The sequence below is a fragment of the Lissotriton vulgaris genome, chromosome 8, assembly GCF_964263255.1.
Source record: "Lissotriton vulgaris chromosome 8, aLisVul1.2, whole genome shotgun sequence".
In the NCBI taxonomy this organism is placed as follows: Eukaryota; Metazoa; Chordata; class Amphibia; order Caudata; family Salamandridae; genus Lissotriton; species Lissotriton vulgaris.
Genome location: NC_141696.1, coordinates 248,676,614 through 248,699,440, shown reverse-complemented (window position 1 = coordinate 248,699,440; position 22,827 = coordinate 248,676,614). Strand labels below are relative to the sequence as shown.

The window sequence follows — 22,827 nt, the reverse complement described above, 5'->3', positions numbered from 1 at the left end:
CCCAGCTTCAACCAGTAAAACATAAGAAGATCGGGGCGAAATCTGTGCCGACCGAGAACATGGTTAGTAGCAGCATTGACGAGGACAGCTCAGTTTGGCGGGTAGCCCCAGCTTCAACCAGTAAAACATAAGAAGATCGGGGCGAAATCTGTGCCGACCGAGAACATGGTTAGTAGCAGCATTGATGAGGACAGCTCAGTTTGGCGGGTAGCCCCAGCTTCAACCAGTAAAGCATAAGAAGATCAGGGCGAAATCTGTGCCGACGAGAACATGGTTAGTAGCAGCATTGATGAGGACAGCTCAGTTTGGCGGGTAGCCCCAGCTTCAACCAGTAAAGCATAAGAAGATCAGGGCGAAATCTGGGCCGACCGAGAACATGGTTAGTAGCAGCATTGATGAGGACAGCTCAGTTTGGCGGGTAATGTCAGAATATTACAGTAGCTTGGTTTTACTAAATAAAATGACGCGAAACTAGAATCTGCACCAGAAATTAAAAACTAGATCATGCACAATACTCAAAGAAAGATGGTAGTTGTGGTTAAAGGAATGTCGTTCATTACCAATCCCATTAATACTGGATGAGAGGAAACAAGTTTGCATTCAATGACGGAGCAAAAGAAAGCAGCACTCTGGAGTTACACAAATCCGTGCAGTATGCGATCCAGTGCACTGCTGATTTTAGCTTGGTTCAGCAGCTGTCTCATGTCCACCCCTTTAATTAACCATTGACTTAAAAAAACTGTTCTGGAGTGAAACATCTTTCCACCCCCCTCAAGAGTAAAAGAAGCAGGAAGCTCAATCACGTCTACACAACTGAGCAGTAGACTAATCAGCTATAGTGATCAATATGGTTGCAAAGTTTTAGAAATCCACTTATGCAAAATGTTGGTTGGAAAAGAAAGGGAAAATAGTTTTCAAACGGGTGAGAGTATAAGATCAAATCTGACACAAAGTTTAGACCAGAATTTCTCAAACATCTGTAAGCAACTTTGGCATGTCGCCAAACAGTCACTTGAGATATGAAAAGTCAAGTGATAGTGCAGTTTTGAACCCTAATTATTACTCATCTTCTGCGGAGAAATAGAGAGAAGTAGATAGTCATTTGCGTCATCCAAGTGCACAATTTAGTTTCAGTAAAATTTTAATTACAAGTCCGCTTGCAAAAAATTAGAACGCGAATGGCGTATCAATTTCTGCCCAGCCATCAAATTACAATATAAAAAAGCGCAAAAGGAATATAATAAAAAAATCCGTACTTCCAAAGCCCTTCATTACAAGACGCGCATTGGGGAGGCAGAGAACTCCTCTAAAGAGCTTTTTAAAATTTTTAAAGAAATTTCAGTGCTCACAAATGATAATGTATCATGCAACAACTCAGTGGAAACTTGCAATAAAATTGCACATTATTTCTCAGGAAAAATCACCAACATCTATGCCAGTTTCTCTGACAACCTGACATCTGGCCATGATTTTATGGAAAGTGTAGCTGTTAGTTCTACTGAGTCCTGCCTTCAATGCTTCTCGGCTCCCCCTCCTGAAATACTTATAAACATCTGTAAGAGTGTCAAATCGGGTTCCCCTCGTGACCCTGCCCCCCCCCCCCCCGAAAGTACTTAGAGAGAGCTTACAGGTACTAGAACCTTACTTTAGGCACATAATCCAACTATCTTTCTCTTCAGCTTGCCTACCGCTTGATTGGAAGAAGGCAATTGTACTGCCAATCAAAAAGAAACCTAATGTAAGTCAGGATATCTTGGAAAACTTGAGACCGATCTCTCTCCTGCCTTACCTTGCAAAAGTGACCGAAAAAGTTGCCAATAAACAACTCATGGCTCACTTAGAAGCTAATAAATCCCTGCATAGCTCCCAGTCTGGTTTCCGGACTAACTACTCCACTGAGACAGCCCTCCTGAGAGCGACTGAAACTCTACGGGCAGGAGCTGACGAGGGTCATACGATGGCACTCATAATGCTGTACCTCAGTGCTGCGTTTGACACTGTAGCTCACTCCATCTTGCTACAGTGTCTAAACCAGGCTGGGGTCACCAAGGCTGCACTGGGATGGCTCAAAGCTTTCCTCATAGATCGCAGCTTCCAGGTTCAGAGAGGAAATTCCCTCTCAGACAGCATTGCCCTAGAACAGGGGGTGCCTCAGGGCTCTGCCCTGAGCCCCACCCTGTTTAACCTTTATATGGCCCCGCTGGCGGATGTGGTCCAATCGTACGGCATAAAATTAGTATCCTATGCCGACGATACCAAACTCCTCATCTCCCTATCCCAGGCACCCACCTTAGCTGCCGCAAATTTTAAAACTTGCATGCCGGAGCTTGCAGGCTGGATGAACCAACACTGCCTGAAGCTCAATGGCTCTAAAACTGAGGTTCTTGTGATAGGGGGAAACACGGCTAGTTGGACTCAGGACTGGTGGCCTCCTTGTTTAGGCCCTTTACCTTCTCCTTGCAAGGAAGCAAAGAACTTGGGTGTCTGGGTCGATCCCAGACTCTCTTTTGATAGCCACGTCCAGAAGCTAGTAGGGAAATGCTTTGGGGTGTTGAAGACCCTAAACCGTACCCTGGACCTTCTTCCTTTAGAGGCCAGATGCACGATGACCCAAGCTCTAGTCACCTCCCGTATCGATTACGGTAATGTTCTACTCTTAGGGACTACCGAGAAGAACATTAGAAAGCTGCAGGTTCTCCAGAACACGGCAGCCCGGTTAGTCCTCAGGCTACCCAAAAGAGCTGCCTCTAAGCCCACCCTGGCTGCCCTTCACTGGCTCCCTATAAAAAAGAGGATCCTGTTCAAAGCGCTCCTAATATGTTACAGGATAACCTCTCAGAAAGCCCCTGAATACCTGAAGGATCTTGCCATCCCCTACGTGCCCAACAGAGCACTGCGTTCCAAAGGAACTGGTCTTCTGAAAGCCCCCCGGATAAACAAGGCCAGAATGGGAGGGCGCTCCTTTCGTGCGCTGGCGGCCAAAAATTGGAACTCTCTCCCACTGAACATCAGACTTGCAGAGACAGAGACAATATTTAGGAAACTTTTAAAACCCTACCTTTTTACCCTATAGGTCTCTCACTTTTCTCCTGCTGCTCTCTCCACAGCGCGGGGACACGCCGGGATGGCGTCACCAGGCGCTTTATAAACTCCTTTTTTATTATTATTATTACAGAGGTGAGCCCAGAAAGTTCAGGGGCAATAATCTAACATCTAGGCTGCCCAGTTTTTGACTTAAGGGAAGAAAAAAAAAATAATCAACATTTACAAATGTGCAAGGACACATGCATTCGAGTTTGCACCAATGTAAAAAAAAAAAAAAAGTTTGGATCTATTTCATTTAGAAATGAGAAGTACGATCATGAACACGGAACTCTTAAATCGGGTCAGAATATTTACAACAATGAACTAATGGATGAAAAAGAAGGATGACAAAGAAAGAAAACGCACGAGAAAGGGTCTGAAATGCCAACAGAGAAACAACCAATTAATATAAGGCTGGCTTCTCCAACGAATACCTCGTAAGCTACTGGTAGCTCTCGCTACCTCGAGGTAGCTCTCCTGTGTGCAGTCCACCCTACTAATTTAGAAAATGTTACTTGTTGGAATTAATATATGTACCCAAAAATTGAAAAGTGTGTATTCAAGACAAAAATGTATGTACTTTCAGAACACATAGGCTTAGCTGGTGTTTGAAGCCAAATGTCTGTTTTTCAAAATTTGTTTAAAGCTGATTTTCAGTGATAAATCATGAGGATTTGGGAGACTATTACTAAGATTATTACCTTGGTGCCATCGGCACTCCAGGGATGGCTATCCCTGGACTACCCAGTAAATGCATTCCAAATTAATACAGCGATTTACACATTATTGTGGGTAGTCTTTCCTGATGCACTGAGGCAATCACTGCCAGTAATTTTGTATGAGGTGGTCACTAACGTAATCTTGTCTTACAAGGTCACTGTTGGTAATATGAGTTTCTTTAAACATAAGTAGCTCTTACAATTGAAAAGGTTGGAGACCCCAGATATAAGGGATCACTTGCTTTATGGATGCATAACTGAGGAGGCAGATATGTAAAATAATTTAAGCGACCCGATTAACCACTTCTTTACTAATGGCTTTCTCCTCACTTCTATAAGCCTTTTACTTTGAGTACATCAAATAGAAATAAATCCCTTCAAAACATAAAGCTATTGAGACAAAAGATGCTCCCCTATTTGCCACAAAAGTGCATTTGTGTCATAAGTTTTAATTTTCTTTTGCTTCATTTCCATTATATGCCTTAAACGGACATGGGCAAAAATACTTTTTTTTGAAAATGGAATTTACAAAAAGGAGTTTTTTCTGCACATTCCAAAATTGATTAGCGAGATCTTCCTAGCAATGTAAAAGATAACACATCTACGGGACAAAACAACCATAAACAATAGAATTTTAGGAACTATACACCAATAGGAATATTTGGGAAGAGTTGCTAATGAATTGCTATCAAAACGTAGTTTCAGCTCATTTAAAATAAAACAGAATACTGAAAACAGAAAAAAACAGCACGGGCTGTGGGATGTTTGTACAACCCTCAACTGTCGAATTACAAGCATTCCTTGATTGCATTTTTTTGTCTCAGATATGTGCTTTACCAAGAGAATAACAACCCAGCCAAGTCTAGCATTTTCACTGCCACCCTTTAAATATAGTACGAAAAAATACAAGCTTTCTTTATATTAAGGAGAGTAATACATTACTTGAAAGAAGACATGATCATGAAAAGGACCATCCACCACCCTCCTAAATTTCAGTATAACCACAGACGGGCATTACAGGTTCGAAATATACTGTCAACATTTACCTTTAAATAATTTTCTTAAAATCATATAACAGTCGCACAACGCATGCATTCAGGGAACACTTGCATAGATGTAGGTCTCCTCCCATTTAAAACAGATTCATGCATGTATGGATTCAGATAGGTCATGTGATAGTGGAAGACCACAACTGTAGCCACATCAGTTGAGTTGTTGGTCAAAACTAAGACTTTTAAAGTGGTGCAGTCTAAAACTGGCCCTTTAGGAAGCACATGCTCGAGCAAATGTATACAAGTAAAAGGCGTCAAATTATCCATACCACATTATGCTACAAAGCAAGGTTTCGGAATAGAGATACTGGAGAGCCAGAGATGCCAGATTTTTATGATAGCCATTTAAGATATTTTTACTTAAATCAATCTTAATGGTAACCATTTACAGGCAGAAGCTATAAAGAATATAATGGTGCTCCTATGGACTTTAAAACCTACATTATATATCTCTTGGTGAGAATCAGTGGAGAATAAAGTACGTAGTTTATTGTGGAGAAACGGTGCCTACACCTACAACATGCTTTTCATTCACATGCACAAATGCTGAAAGAGAGACTACGTACTACATAAGGAACATATGTGGAATATGTATGAATTGGAGAAAAAAATTACTAATTCATAAGCCAGAATGGAAATGCCTAGATTTTGTAGCTCATCACTATTTCAGGATATATTGTTCCTTACAAGCATTTCAAGAGTGTCCGAAAAATATCATGAATACGGTTTCAACTCAATCTACATATAGGAGTTTCTTTTTTGAACATTACAGTGGAATACACTCATTTCTAAATTCAATAACCCAACAAAAGGCTTACAATGGGGAAATGCTTGTACATGGAAGAGAGAAAGTCAAATCCACGCTTCTTTTCCTCCATTCAGCATGGCATTTGGGAAATCAAAGCATTGCTGTTTTGTAAGATGAAACATAAAGGAGGCATCCCATAGTGCACACAAACTCAAAATGAAGGTATCTTCAAGGCCACTGCAAAGCATTTAAGAAAAAAAAAATTCTTAAATCTCATTCCACGGATTCCTATGGTGTGTGGTGTTCTCCTCCAATGGATATTAAGAAATTTAAGAACCTTTAATCTGCTTTCCTGAGCACAAAGAAAGCATTTATGGTGTCTATAAAAGGATATTTGTCACAATGCAGTCTTGCTTCTTTCCTGTTTCAGTGAACAGGGAACTGGATTCAAAATAAGCAATGCATTGTTCCCTAAAGGAAGTGGGGCCGGCTTCAACAGCCCATTTCCAATATTGAACTGTGTAATACTTGTTCGAGATGGGAAAGGTTTCAAAATTGTAATCTTTATGGAACCCCACTCAGCAATACTAACGAAAAAGTGCATGATAAATCTAAAACTCTTTATTTAAAAAAAAAAAAAAAAAAACACGCAGATGCTGGTCTTCATGCAATGTGGACAACCCAAAGATAGTCCTAGCGATCCTAAAAAACATTTTGGTAACTCCTTGCTTTAAAACGCGGTTTATATTGTATTAGATTTCTTCACAAATGTAATGCAACAACATTAGAACACATTTACAGCCAGGCAATACAAGTGCACAGACTGTTTATGTGCAACAGGCTACATTTGCAACTCAACTGCACACATACATGAGAGCTTTGCATAAAATACATTAAAGATACTCTGAAACTTTGGAAGTTGCATCCAGACACAAATGCACAAAAATAGGGTGAACTGGCAAGTAAATGATCTTACATAAATATACGGCGTACATGCATATAAATAGCCATATAAAAAGTAGTGTCCAAACACACATCTGTTCATAGGATGCTGGTGCACAAAAACACGAGCTTTAATTCTTTAGTAAGAAAGTGGATGAGATGAACACGTTGTTCTGGAATTAACATATAGTTGGGCTACAAATGAGCAGAACTGATTTTTTTTATGCAAACTCAACAAAGCATAACCTTTTCCACAATCAAGTCAGTTTATCAGAAAAGCTAAACTAAGCAAAGCAAAGGAAGTCTAACTTACTGCACATTAAGTCAGATGTAAAGTGTGTCACCTAGTAAATATTGGCACATTTTTTTCCTATGGGGTCCAGCCAAAAATAATTTGAGTAAAACTGGGCAGGTGGTTTTAATTTGACCAGCGTATAATCCCCCAGTGATTCCCTAGGAGGTCTGAACAGCTGCATTTACGCCACAGAGGTAGTGGAGTACCTAATGTAACCAACAAAAAATGAACCATTAGCATACATGCTACCACACCGTCTAGCATTAGAACACTGATGACCCAAAGGTCTTCACTTTTTTTAAACAAGGACTACCCCTTAAACAATGGTTACTTGCAGACCTCGGAAGAGGTATTCTGGAAAAACTTTAGGTTAGGTTACTTTAAAGTGCACTCTAGAGTACTCTTTAGAAAAGCATACTGGTGACACAAGTCCCTTGAGCATGTCCTATCGTGGGTTGTTAAATGTATTAGCCTTTAATAGGTTTACATATACAGTAAACCCCCGGTGTCACAAAAGCAATTAAGATTTATGCAATAATGAAGTTTCAATAGTTATTCGATTTGCATAAACTAAAATGTTGTCAATTTGTACTCTTCTTAAGTGATGATTCCTCAAGCTCCTGCAACTATGGACTGTCAATGAACGGTCGTAAATGCAAAAAGAACTGTTGATGGACAGAATGCAGAACAATGTCAAACATTCAGCCTAGTACAGTGACCTGGGCATAAATCTATCGTTTTTTCACCATGCCATTCCAGTTTGGACCCAGTCATATGCAAATCAGTCTTGACCCTGCGACCAATGGGAACAGTCCAGCCCGAACTGCCAGTCAAGGTCCAGCCTGGACTGGAAACAAGCATCCTAGGACTTGTTCCAGGGTTTCACCCCTCATCAGCCAGGATAGTTGGACTCGTGGCATGGAGAGCATGGGAGATGGGGCCCACATCTGGTTATACCTGTCCCACTCGGGGTGACAAATGCAAAAAGAACAAGCATTTACAATGCAATAGGTCTCGCATTATTAAAGTTTGAGCTATTGCCATTGTAAATGGCAATGCCTTTTATTCATTTGTTTTTAAAACCTGCAATTGGTGCCTAAACACGCACTTTGAACGTATAGTCCTTGCTTACGATGAGCAAGGCTGGCAGTAAAAGAGACTGCCAGCCTTGCTTCTCATAACCATGGACTATATGTACGAAGCGCTTGTTTACGCACCGATGCAAATGAATAAAGGGCATTGTCAAACATCATTTTGTACTTAAATGCAATCACCAATAATAACGAGTGTTGGACCCGTCACCGTCTCCACATACTAAGTGCAACAGTTACACAATCAGTGACATTTAAGCAGGCGATCACTCTTCCCTGCAGCAGGTGCGATAACCCACAGTGCTGCAGGCTTCATGTTACCTGCAGACTGCACGAGTCCCTGGAGTACCCTCGCTAACCTGTGAGATGTTAACGGGGGTTGACAGACATCTGCAGCATGTGCTTTAACCAACTGAACTGTCACTGGCATGCTAATGTCTTTCCTCTGGTACAGAAATCCACAACCTGTGGGATTGCAGCATGTGACATGTATGTTGTGCAGAGAGGTGCATGCTCGTTCACTCGCAGGTTTCTTTTCAGCTGGAAGTATTATCTGGAAGTTACTCACTATTTAGAAGCATGTGCTATCTTGCTATAACCGAATTAACTACTGTCTCACTGGGATTGGGGCCTATTGTGACCTGGAGGTGGTGGGGGGGAGGTCACACGATCCTTCTTGAAACAGCAGTTCACACTTGGCAGGACATGCTCCAAATGCTGCACCATCACGGGTGCACAGAACCAGTAGAGATGCTCCATGTACCAGCTTTGCACCAGTGGTGAACCCTCGTGTGCCAGCAATGCGTTAGCAAAGCGCTGTCTTGTGCCAGCACTGTTTTAGTGAACAGCGCATACGTGCCAGCAGGTAACCAGTGTACAGTTCCCAGCTGCTCGTGATTCACCAGTGACCACAGCTCCCCTGTGGCCACCGGTACAGCAGTGGACTTTGCGCTTTTGGTTGCACTGCGCAGACAGACGTCTGACACTACTCTCTTCTGCCGGTGCTGGATGAGGGAGCATATATGTGGCCAGAACTACACTTCTGCACAGCGTTGTACTGTGCGAGACTCTCGTTCTTAAATGCCCACTGTGCCAGCGCTGCACTAACACACAGTTCATTCGAGGCGCTCTTGCACTAGCGACTGTGGACCGCACCGGAAAGCTGTTCTGTGTTCGACACGGCCCAGTCGGCAGCTACCAGTAGCAACGTAAGAGGATGTGGCTTTAAGGCTAGAGCGGCCGACCTTGAAGCTGGAGACCCGGGTTCGAGTCGGGGAAGTTTCAAGCATAACGTGATTCTGGGCAAATCTCTATTGTCCCAGCCCTAAACAAAACAAGGATCAAACATGTCACCCGTGACTGTTCAACATAAATATGCTTAATCAATGCTCAACAAATCAAACCGCACCACCCACCAACCTTGTTGTATGCAGATAATACCGCATCCACCTTCCACTGGGAGGGCATGTCTCAGACATCATGGAATACCCTGACCAGAGCAAAGAAAATGTGACGAAGGAAAGCTACTCCTACATTACCTTGCCAAAATAGGGACCGTTACTCCGGGCTATTGCTAAACAAACAAGCACTAAGGGGTGTAAAAAATACCTTGGGAGGCAGGCGCCGCCGCGCTGCCTGCGGCGACCCGGAAGCTCTTGGCCGGCCGGCCAATCCGCTCGCGGCCGACCGGAAGTCCCGCCTCCCGAGGTCCGCGGCTGCCGCCGCATGGAGCGCCCTGCCGTCCGAGGTAGCCCGGGTCCCCAGGAGGGGGCCGGTGAGAAGGAGGAGTGTGGCGCCTGTTGCGGGGCCGGCGCGACAACAGGAAACAGCGCCCCGGTGCCGAAGGAGGGAAGAAGAGTCCTGCCGCCGGGCCCTGCAGCTGAGGAGAGCCGCCGCATGAAGGATGCCGGTGAGTGGGTTGCTGAGCGGGGGGAAGCATGTGCGCGAGTGGGGGGGGGGGGAAGCATGTGCGCGAGTGGGGGGGAGGGGGGGGCGGGCTTTGTATGTGTGTGTGCGTGCGTGTGTGTGACTGTGGGGGAGGGGGTGGTGTGAGCGAGTGTCTGTGTGCCTGTATGTGTGTGCCTGCGCTCGCCTGTGTGTGCGTGCGTGCATGCAGAGGGGTGGGGGCTGCCTGCGTCTGTGTGAGCAAGGGCTGAGTTACTCTGCGCATGCGCGGGTCAGACGCGCGCTCCCGCGGTCAAAACTGAGACTGCAAAAGCGCGCGTCTGAGTCGTGTCCAGTCTCCTGAATACGGGCGACATTAGGTCTGAAGCAGACACCCTCAATGCTCACGCATTGAGCGTAGGTCTGCTCGACCTAAAAATTGATGGACAGAATGCAGAACAATGTCATACATGCACCCCAGTACTGAGATCTGGGCCTAAATCCACAGTTTTTTTGTTCACCATGCCATTCCACTTTGGACCCAGCCATATGCATATCAGTCTTGACCCTGCGCCCAATGAACAGTCTAGCACGAATGAACTGTCTTAAACGGCTTCCTTTTCAAATATATTTTGTAAGTTGTGATCTCCGAATTATGCGGCTATGCTAATGTAATGGGACAGAGACAGCACAAATTGAATGCTTTGACAAGACATTGTGCCTCTTTTCAAAATAAATCTAAACGCTATTTCAACAGTATCACAAGACATTCCTTCACTTTGAATATTTGAGATGGATGGTCTTAGTGGTGAAGTGACGGGAAAAAAGCTGAAAATAATATAGAATATTGAGTCCAGAATTGGAGGAGGATGGTGTTTTTTCTAGATGCAATTCTGAATTTACATGGATGTCATCCTTGCATATGCAGCCCCTGGAAGCATTTGAAACTGACAGATACATCTACAATGGTATGCAACAATAAAAAATGTTAAGCCCTTATAACTAGGAAGATAGAGTAAATAAGGCAACTTCGCATCAAAACATTAAAATACACATAATTTCACACTCCCTGAAAAAAATTTGTCTTGTGTAATTAAAAACGAACACTTTAGGGTGAAGGGTGAAGGGGGGGAGACAAAGTTGTTGTACTGTACAGTCGCTGGGTCGTCCCTGCTGTCACGGATAATTATTTCATAAGTGATGTTAAAGGTAATTGTGCAACTGGATGCTAAACAAAGTGCATACCATGTGATTTTATGATGGTCTACGTTTACAATAAAAATATAATTAAAAAAAAAAAAAGAACCCTTTGTTGAAGAAGTGCGATTTACATTTTCAGATTTGAACAAAAAATACATTTTGTTTCTGGCTCAAACGGATCAAAAGTTACTAAATGTGGAGACGTGTTATGCTGTGCAGCAGAAGACACTGCACAAAGATTGTTGTTCACTTTTCAGCTGCATATTGACTTATGTGGGTGCTAAACTAGTACTAGTAAGAAGAAAGCTTTGTCCAGACAGTTGTACCATGTGTGAAAATGGCAATATAATGAAAAGATACTATTTCAAAATATGCTGCATTATGCAGGATAATTAGCATGGTTTTGCCGAATGATTTAGTAAACCCTACCACATAATTTGATCCTCCTTTGTCACACAGTTACAAGGGCCCTGGAAATAAGTAACATCCTACAACGACATATAACTATTCATCGATCAAAACATTTCCATAAGTAGGATGCCATGCTAGTTCCTCGATTAGTCGTTCCACAAAATCCCATATTGAAATATGTAGGGTCTTTACGTTAGTGGTTCTACATCTTAATGAAAAATCCTGTTTTGGGAGGAGACAAGAGGATTAATCCCGGTTGTTTCTAACTCGAGAAGAACACCCACAAACTTCGTTCTCCAGACTTTCGTTCGGTATTTGACAATGCTGTCCTGCTACTATCTTATCCATCGTAACACTTTTTTAGGTCTCGCGGCCTATCGATGTGCGCAAGTGCATCGAGCGGACCGAGAATTCAAGTGGCAAAAACATCGTGAAACCAAAGGGCTTTCAGCCCCGCGGTTTTCATGCAGTTCCCGTGTACATATACGCCCATCGCATGCAAGCCCAGCCTCTCGCATTCCCAGGCTCTCCCGCCCCCATCCAGCATCAGGCTTCTCCTCCCCTAGCAGCACTCCTCCCACACCAGCACCTCCCCCCTCCCCCCTCCCACACCAGCACCTCCCCTCTCTCTCCCTGCAACAGCACTCCTCCCACAACACAGCCTTGCCCTAGCAGCACTCCTCCCACACCAGCACCTCCCCCCTCCCACACCAGCACCTCCCCTCTCTCTCCCCGCAACAGCACTCCTCCCACACCACACGGAGGATTCAGCAGCCGCTCTCACCAGCTTGTGGCTCTAGTCTACCCCTCTTTCTTTCCCTTTCTTTCGATCCCTTTTCCCTGCATGATGCTCCCTCTTTCTTTCCCTTTCTTTCGATCCCTTTTCCCTGCATGATGCTTCTCCCTCGATTTCTCTCTAACACGCTCTCTCTCCATCTCCAATCTCTTTCTTTATCTGTGATCTATTTCCCTCTCAAGTCTTTCTTTCCCCTCCTGCCTGCCTCGCTCTCTGGGACAAAGGTACACTGAAACCTATTGTTATCGCCCAATTTCTCAACCACGTTAGGCCTGCATAGTGTTCCGCAGAGGATCAACACAGGACAGAAAGGAGCGAAGTGCCTGTTGAAGCCGGAAGCTGCGGGAATACTTGTTTCCGTGTTGCACTGCACGTCATTCCTTTGTGCTCGTGCCCTCTGTAGAATTCCCCAGCCCCTCAGATTGGCGCGTCATCCCTCGCCCACCCCCTCTGCTCACTCCCCGCCAGCAGGGCCTTCACACATCCCCGTCGGCTGACTCACTCGGATGTTGGGATGTCCTACAGTGCAATCCAGCCGGCGTTATCTTTCCTCCTGACGGCCTGTCCGTAAACCTCCCACACACATCCTGCCGGTAGCCGGCAGGTGTGCTGAGAGGGCGTGCCCGGGCTCCGCCTTCAAAAGGTCCTGCCATGTGAACAAGGGACGAAAAATACAACTCTGTGCTGAAAATTAATTAAGAGCCTCGAGCAATGTGGCGGGAATTTATTAGCAAGCAGCAGCAAACAAGGAAATGGACCTTATTTTTTATTATTATATGGCCTGGCGTTAGCCCAGTCCTTTTGATTTTATTAAAATGTGAAGCATTCTTATAGGAGCATTCAGCTAGACATGTTTTTCCACCGGTCTGCATTGTGTCATTCCACTTCTACCTGTGCCCACTGCATCGCACAACATGGGGCAGTGGGTCAGCCCACTTCAGCCGTTGGCTAGCTCCACTGTGAGTGATGCCATTTTGCTCTTTCACAAGGAGCACATCCAAAAAAAAGTAGTTTCCATCAGTGCCAGGGACTAACTACTGTGTCAACATGCCCCTTTGAGACGCCAAGAATTGTTCGGCTCTTAGCCAGCGTCTTTCTCTTTCTTTTTCCATGTCTCTATTTCTTTCTCTTTCCCTTTCTCTCTCCCTCAGAAACACACACACCCATTCTCTTTTTTCTTCCAGTTTTCCCAAAAATTAAGTTTTACAAAACCATGACAAAACGAGCATTGATCAAGCCAAAAGGCAGACAAGCAGTGGCAGACTCAAAGGCCTTGTTAATGCTAATGCTTGCCTGATGCAGCGTCTCGCCAGCCTTCTGTAACAACAAGCACTGGCGTTGCCAATAGGTCTCGCAGTAGGAAAGTAGAAGCTATTACAATTGCAAATAACAATGCCTTTTATTTTTGTTTTCATTTTAAAAACATAAAGGGCTTTGTCATTTACAAGACCAATAGCTCCAACTTTCCTACTGCGGGACCTATTGGCAACGCCAGTGCTTGTTTTTGTTTACGTTATAGTGCAATTACCTCACTCCCTTATCCTTTGCCACTGAAAAATGCGTTACTTTGAACTTTCAATACAAAACAAAGCCATATTCAGTCACACATATAACAAGGACTTGCAATGTGCGTTTTATTGTTTATTTTTTCCAAATCTGTGTTTAATTTACTATGTATTCAACAAGTCAGCTCAATAACAATGGAGAATTGGGCGTGTTGCCAATAGCATATTGCTTCTGATAGCACAAAACTGGTGTCAACATTTTCCACATTACAAAGGCTTGATAGCTATGTTTCAATAAGGTCAGCCGGGACACAGTGTGTTGGTAGTTTGAAGTGACAGGATTGCTTTTGCAAGTCTGGACTCAGATGACTTTGGCCATCTGTGGTCAAAAGACATTATGTCCAGTATCAAAACTCAAAGTGGACTTTGGGTCAGCCCACTGCTCATCACTGGGTGGGTTTCAGGTCAATCTCATCTGCTTGCTTCAATGGTTTCGTTCCTCCACTTCTGTTTTACTTCCCATGAAAAATAACTTTTGCCATCCTTTTGTTAGAATGACCTGTGTCCTACGAGTGACATCAGGGAACTACCTTGTCTTTTACTTTCTTCACTCCAAAGGGTAGTATGGATGGTCCTGCTGTCGCCCGTGGGCAGGCCCGGACTGGCCGTAGCAGGTACCGGGCATTTCCCCGGTGGGAAGCTAGGGTGGGGGTCGGGTTTGGGCCCCTGGGGGGCAGTTTTTGTTACCGGGGCCTTCAATATCGCCCCCCCTGTTACAAAATTGGCCAAATCCGGCCTTCGCAAACAGCTCGACTGCAACCCCCTCCCTCCCTCCAGGGGGGCCGGACGAGCAGTTTGCCAGGGCCGGTTGTGATTCCCAGTCCGGCCCTGCCCGTGGGCTGGTTCTACCCTCGCATCCCTGCTGTTCATGCTCCCAATATTGCTCCCCCCAAAGCTTACCCATTGCGTTCCCCCAACTTCTGACCACTGTTCACCAGATTGAGTTGTTGCCGTTTGGAATCTACAAATCTATTACCTTCGCCAAGGTTTGCTCGATGTTGGTTTGAAATGAACAATACCTATATTCTAGCTCTCAGTGCTCGAATCCCACACATTTGCTCTCCCGATACAGGGCTTTCAACGATGTGCTACTCATTATTTAATTTCCTTATTAGACTTCTATGATGATTAACATATTGTGTCTTCCATTAGACACTTACTTAACCTTGGAGGCATCTTCTAAGACAGGTAATTACAAAGTACATTTTGTTTCAATTTCCAAATCAAACTAAAAATACCAGCCTGTTAAAGGAGCTGTTGAAATCCCAGTGAGGGTATCAAGGTTCTTTCAGCTATATGTTTAAGATTGTACTCGTCAAAGTGAATAAAGCCGCAAAGTTGTCACGCTGTAGAACTACACCACAGTTCGATGCAGCAACCATTTGTTTTAGTCACTGCTGCATCGGTCTATCGTTAAAAACAACGTTTCCTTCCATGGTATAAGACCACCTAAAAACAAAATACTAGCAGCACACTTATACGTAGAACAATTCGATCACAATAAATATTCATGCAAAACCAATTGTAATATTTTCATTGTACATAATTTCCAACCGGGTCCTAATTTTTTCTGGCACCATAAATCATGCTTTACTAAACACCTACTCAGTGAAAGATACACAATGGGCTACTTCTATGTCTAGGTTTACGTATTTAATTATTGGTGGGAGTGGAAACATTGCTTTCTAGAGCTGCGCATTACCACTGAAAGCAACTCAAAATGCTCTAATCACGACTGGTGGTAAAAGCACACAACAATAGCATAGTCTGCACAGACTCCAGTGTCTGTAGGGAGTATCAGGTCTGATTGCACAGTCATTGCATATGTCATTAATAACGCAAATATGGGATTATCAGTAGAAGTTGGACCTCCGTGTGGTGCAATTGGTCGAGAACAAAGGGAGTCATTTGGGGGCAAGAACAATTACTTTTGCGGTCTCAAGAATTTGCAGTTCTGTACCCAGAGATATTAAATACAATATACTGCTGTGCATCCGTTTTAAATTTGCCTTGTGTTTCCAAATGTACAAATGGAATATATCATTCATTATATGATCTTCAAGGATAACAAAAACAGACGTTGTACAGCGTGAAGATTGTCTTGATCTCTCCAACTACATTATCCCAATGGATCAAACCAATCAGAAGACACCTCTTACTCTCAACACACGATTGTAGTATATAGTAACATATATCTACGATCTTTCTACACTTACCACCTTTCTACGCATTACCTATCACCAGCATGCTTTCCAAAACAGCAAGAGTTGACCTGCGACAAAGAAATTGCATTTTTCTTGCTGGCGAGATGCAACTGCCACTCTCTCTCCAGTATACATATTGTCAGACTCTTGTGACTAGGAAAAGTTTCTTTTTTCTTAAAATTTCTAGTTGAGAGAAGGTTGCCTTCCGAAGTGGTGTTCGACTTCTCTACGTATATTTTGTAAATTCATTTGCAAAGTACATGTAGGCTCCTCAAACTAAGTTACTCTTTGTTCTAGAATCCTGGAACCTAGTGCGAGAGTACTACTTGCGGCAGTATCTGTTGGTTCCATGCATACGTACATTTATTCTCACAACCCATGTACACGTTTGCCTTCTCTCACTTCCCAGGTACCCGGTAATTAGGATGTATAAATTCTACTGTCGATTGATCTGCTAGATATGGTTCCACTGCATACTATGCCATGGTGTCCATTAAAGAGGATGCAATATCCTCATCCAGGCATCAGTACACTTCCTACCCCACTAAGTGTAAACTCAGTCCTATTGGAAGTGATGTATCTGTCACTCTAAGTGGATTAGCTATATCAGTGGCAATATCAAAATATTACTACTTCCCAGGGCTTGTATACTCTGTGTTCCTTTTGGGTGTGTTTTCCCGGTTTCCAGTATCAGAGAAATCCCACTCGAGGTGTTCAGTGGCAGTGGATTTTTACTCCCGGTGTCTGTTATTGCTACATCAACTACATTTTCCCTGCCTCAGCGTCAGTTGTTTACACCCCGATCATGTGATTCAGCCCAGACGCATTTCCAGCATCCGTGCAGTTGCAACCAGTCTGCAAACTATGTCCCACTGTTAGATTGTATATCTAGAGCCGATGTAAGCTTTCCCTCTCAAGGTATCAGAAAAGTCGAGTCCCATTGTCAATGCAGCCACTGTCCCAGTTTTCATGCATTTTTTGCTCCATTGTTCAAGTATTATTTCTCCATGTACGAGTATATATCTTGCTCCTGGGTGAGTAGATTCCTGGTACAGGTCTCCTAAACAGAAAGTTACTGTGTTCCCTTTTCCATTGTGATCCTCATTATCACATGCTGATGTAGCACAGTAAATGCATTGATTGCCCTTGGACCAGCATGATCCCGGTCCTAGAGTTGGTGTGCTTCTTGTTGCACTGTTCATATACATCGTCCAAGGTGAATGGAACATGTCTGCCTGACGCAGTGTCGGTCTCAGTGATTCTCTGTCCTAATATCAGACTATGAGATTTTGATGCAAGTGTCTCAATGTGCCAGTGTTGAATAGTTCTCTGACCCCCTTGTATTTTAATAAATGACTTAATATTAGTATGTCACTGCCCAGTTATTGTGATCACGGTTACTTTCAGAATAGAGAAATGGTGGTGTTTCGGTGTATGAACGTGCATGTCCTAGCATCATTGTATTCCGGGCCCCACTGAAGGTGTATTTTTGATTTTTTAATGCTCAAGTCTTACTGTTGGAGTTTACTTACCCCAGTCATGTTGGAGCAGTTGCCAGGTGTTATTACTATGTTGGTGAGAAAGTGGCAGCATCACAGGGGACATAAATGGTGGGGAGACATTGACCAGTATGCAAATGGTAGAGAGTGAGGAATAGAGATGATGATGATGATGATGATGATGATGATGATGATGATGATGGAGGGAGGATAGGGAAAACGGGATATTACCGCTTCAGGTAAATTATGTTATTTGTATACTGATAACCATCATTTGCACACCTTTGTTGGTCATACTCCAAGTGTCCTTAGTTGAAAGATAAGAAAAACATCAACTGATTGTGTCTGACATTTCTTGTCGGACTGTGTGGGATTATGGGAGAGCAGGGGATTGTCTGAGATTAGCATGTGCAACGGTTAATAGGCAATTTGTATAAATTAGTGTCACAGACATTATGTTAAATCTTATGAGAGCTTTGGAGAGTCATGAAGCATGGATGGGACACCCAGGAATCCCTGCGGCTAATAATCCCTCCTCAATGATGGGCATGCTGGAGACCCAGGTAATGGATAATTAGTCCTTAGCAACTAAACACTAAAGACAATATTTTACTGTGTGTTTCCTTGTTTCTATCATACTCATCACTTGGGATCAATATTCAGGCAATAAAGAGGGTGAATTCAAGACTTTCCCTTAAGTCTCAAACAGATTCAACCCATATTCATATTATCGTTCCTAAATGTCACGATCGTTCCACAAGTACAGAATTAATGAAAATGTAAGAAAATACTGAGTTATGTTACAAAAGTTTGATGTGAAAGTTGAGAAGCTCTCTTTTATTTGACAAAGTGTTTCAATCACTAGTGTTTAACCAAGCACAAATGTTTATTTCACTTTCAACACGGGAAAACTTTAACACTGCAGGGAAACCCATGGAGCATTCGCTTAGCCATTAGGAAGCGAGCCCACATCTTCAATGGCCTCCAAGAAAATAAATAAAGAGAACATGCGCAGTGATACGGACTCTCCATAATGGATAAGGGAGAAAGACTATGGGCAGTTACAAGGGGTAAACCTATTTCGCCAGGGTGTATTCGACCAATCTTATTTTTTTCATTTCTTTGCCCCATTCCATACCACAAGCAGACTTTCTATAGCAATGTTAGAAGAAAAATACTGTCAAAGTTGAAATTCTTAATACAAAATACTCTTGTAAAACGGGGTCAAACAACGAGTAATTTATCTCAGAAATATGAGCTTCAGACTCAGAAAATCACACAAAAGCAGACTAGGTCCTTTCCAGAATAGTTTAAAGTCTAATAAAAACAGAATTCAATAATTCCCAAAACAGCAGTGTCTTTGAAAGATTTACCGACTGGAGTAAGTTTTCAATTTAAACATGTAGTTCACTTGTTTAAATTAACACGCTTACCGGAGTAAAATAGCCACACATATTGTACTATAATGGGTATTGTTCTCTCTAGCCCCACACAGAACACAGAAATATGTAAAAGACGGCTAAAAGCTGCGAAGGGACAGAGGAAGCGGAAACACCAGGGATGGAAGGGCCTGCTAACAAAGGGCACACTGGGCTAAATGTGGACTAAAGACAGTGCTATATGTATTTTAGACATGGATATATAGAATAATGTAACATCAACTGTAAATCATAGGGATATTATAGGTGAAGAACAAGCAGTGTACTTAATATCCTTGAAAGATACTTAATAGGGGTATATTATTCAACACTTGCACTGGAGCCATCATGAGCTGTTCTGAGCTGTTCACATGGATTCAAACTCACTACTGCCCGACACACACCCCTATTGCACTGCCCAGACAGACCTTACTCATCACCTCCCAAGTTTCTTGGTCCACACCTGCCCAGACTTCCCTCGTTCTCTAGCCGGTGAGCTTTGCTTTTGGATTGCTCCTGTTGATATGTAGGGCAGTGTCATCTGCACCCTCCCTGTGCGTCTGTGTGTGCTTTCCTCACAGTCTACTAATTAAGCCATTCATTCACCCACACTTTCCATCCTTACCCACCCTTCCGTCCCTCCTGATCCCTGGTTCTCCATCCTCCACCTACCCTCTAGTCATCAAGCATTCATTCCAGATCTTTGAGCAACACCTTGTCACAGGGCAAGTAACGGTATGCCAAATCCACCCATGAAGCAGCCCAATATCCACGCCTTTCTGCCATACTCCTATCTCAAGGTGCAGCTCTCACTCCACTGGCCGCCCAACACTTTCTATATACCTCCAATCTGCTTGACGAACAGAAAAAAAGACACTGTTTACCAGGACACATTACGCCAGAATGGGCGTCAACCAATTGAAAATACTCCAGGTGAACCCTCCAGTACTGAACACCATTCTACAGGTGTGGCCCCAATTAGGACACAATATGCCATGTATCCTCTAAAGGTAACATCTACTATAATATTCCAGGTGAGACAGTGAGAGAAGGACAATATTCGAAATTAGGCATTCAGAACTTTACCCAGCACTTCAAAGAGGGCCTCACTTGTGAATATACACTGTAGCGCCTCTTATTTTCTGGCATCTTTATTATGTCTCCCCCTTCACCGCCAACGTTATTCTGCTTTCCCGATGACCTGGTCATTTTATTTATGGACTTTTAGGAACTTAATGCAAGGGAAACGGACACTGTTCTTCCTGACAAGCTCAAGGGTCTTGCGTCTCTTGCTCTCTTCCGCAAAGCCTTAAAGACCTGGCTCTACACAGAAGCATACCTATAGACTCCGCCCCCCCGCCCCTGGTTTTTGCACTACTTTCAGCCACTCCATCTTATGCGCCTTGATGCCTCTGGGCAAAGTCTGCGCAATACAAATCTAACTTCATTCTGTTGCGAGTGGCTGTGCTGAAACCAACCGCGTTGCCGGTGTGTCATGGGTCCCAATATAAGGAAGGAAATGGAACCCACCACCCCATGGCTGCTGTTTGAATGGTAAAATACAGCGTTAAGCAGGGCACAGTGGGACCCTCGGGCCTCTGGGCCCCGGTGCCACTGCACCTGCTGTTCCAATGGAAGCTATGCCCCGAGCTGTAACTGCTTCATGAACATGAGTGCAATCTGCGCTGCTGCTGCACGTGTTCTCCCTCTGCCGAGTGTTGATGAAGCTTGCTACCATCTTTCCACCATGAAAATGCCAACAGGATTGACTTTGTTAATGCTGCTTTTAAGATGCAGCTCACTAAAATAGCAAGGGCCATGGACCCCTCGCGGCTATAAATTCTCTAAAGTGGCCTGGTATTCTTACTGGAGTCAGGCCGTGCCCGCCTGCAGGGTGCTAATTTTATCCGGAGACGGCTGAGCGTCAGGCCCAACTTTCAACCAAGTTCCAGAAAATAATGCATGCATGTAATGTAAACAAAACGAGCACTCGCGTTTCCTCATTACACGACTTGTTTCCAGGGCAGGAAAAAGCAGCTGTTCGACCTGTCCGTGCTAAGGAGGTAGGGAAGCTCTTGGCCCGACGGACAGGATGTGGGTGTAAAGTGATCGTACAAAGCCAACACTTGATATGGCGAACTCTGGCCAAGGCAATTAAAGGCACTGCCTCGGCTGCCCCGGCCTAGATATGCTCTCGCGAGGCACGTAGCAGCCGCCACGAAACACGGCTCTCGGCAAACAAAAGACGTTATGTAGAAACCCCAAATGCTTAAAACACTTGAACTGTAAAGAACAAGTTTGTGCACAGAATGCCCTTTTCAGAATGAGTTACTGCAAGTCAAAAACATGTCAGACAGAAATGCTTCAAAAAGAATGCTTTGTGATACAAAGCAAATGCGCAGATTAAGGCCACAGCAGCGATACACACAGATGCGTTTTGTTTACTGTGGCAAATAAAAACAATCCTTGGCAACACACAGATAAATACAAGTTTACGAAATGGGTGTTTGACACTGATCAGCTGTGCGCCTGGGTACTGTGGGGAAGAGTTGAACTACTACAGAGAGTCAACTACAATGAGTAACTATTTTACTGCCTGGACTCACATCATCAGAGATGTCATGTGCTGAATCACCTTCCTACCATCCGCGGAATGGCAGACAGTAGAGAGTCCTAAACTTTAGCTGTGTGTGTTGGGTGGGGGTTTCTGTGTTACGTTTGGTAAGCGGCCTCAAATATCACCATTCGCAAAGATTGCTACGTTCATCTTTCTCGGAGAGGTCCTCACTGAGATAATTATAACACTGGAATGTTAAGAGCTCCACTAAAGACAACAGAGTGGATCAGGGCTACTAATGGCTGCCAGAGAACTTCCATTCTCACATTTCAATGTTTTACTTTCTTTTGCCGTCTTAATTTAGAACATTCTACCTTCAAGAAGGTGGAATTTTCTAACAACCTTTTGGCCTCGGGCCATACCGGTTGTTAGCGGCCCTCTCCCTCATTCTAGGCTCTCTGCTGTGGCTCAGGCCTTTAACTTTGGTTCAGGGTCTTTAGCAACCAGAATAGCTCTCAGCAGTGGACAATAAGGCAATATAATGAGGCACAGCAAGAGAAATTGATTCTAATAGAAACCAACGAGGCTGGAAAATAGATATTACTCTGCTTGTCTACATTTTACAAAGCGCTTCTATACCAAAGGCAAATTATCTGCAAATTAACAGTTTGCAGAGCTTTTCTGTGCACAAGGAAAGAGGAGGCAAGGGACATCACCCAGGAGACCACCACTAAAGGTATTTTTAAAAACACACTAGCAAATTTCCTGTATGAGCTAAAATTAAGGTTATACATTTTGCAATAATTGCCACCACCTGTTCTGTTTGCCTGTAGACATTTTGACAGTAAAATGTGGCCACGGTACCCCAGAGATAACTCTACTTCGAATGGGGAAAATAAACTGATCATGTTAACCCTTAGTTAGAGATTTGAAACTAGGAATGGTTCTGTAATTGCACACCTGATATATGCTACAAAGGATGTTATTATTTTCGCACACCCATGTAATCCTGGATCGCATGGCTACGAGAAGAAACACTGAAATCTTTTCTCCAAGGTATATCATATGCAGAATCATTCTGGAGAAGTGAAACAAATTGAAGACAGTCACTATCAACCTGGAAAAGGCAATGCCAAAGAACAATGCAACCTTTGCAGAGTTTGCATAGACCCTTGTGAAGGTTGTAGAAAAAGACCATGTGTGCAATACTGTTAAAATTCATGCTGCAGAAGCTGAGCTTGCAAATAAAAGTAAATGGAAAATGTGACTACATAAACAGAGTCCCTTTTTTATGAAAAAATAGGACCTCAAAAGGAGCTGCATTGATTAACCGCACAAAAATCTTGTGATTGAAAATCTAGG

General features: G+C 43.6%; 1 protein-coding gene across 4 annotated transcripts in view; it reads right to left on the bottom strand.

Annotated features, from left to right (window-relative positions):
- APP (amyloid beta precursor protein) overlaps positions 1-22,827 on the bottom strand; it is a 484,182-nt gene that overhangs the window by 405,050 nt on the left and 56,305 nt on the right. The window lies entirely within an intron of this gene.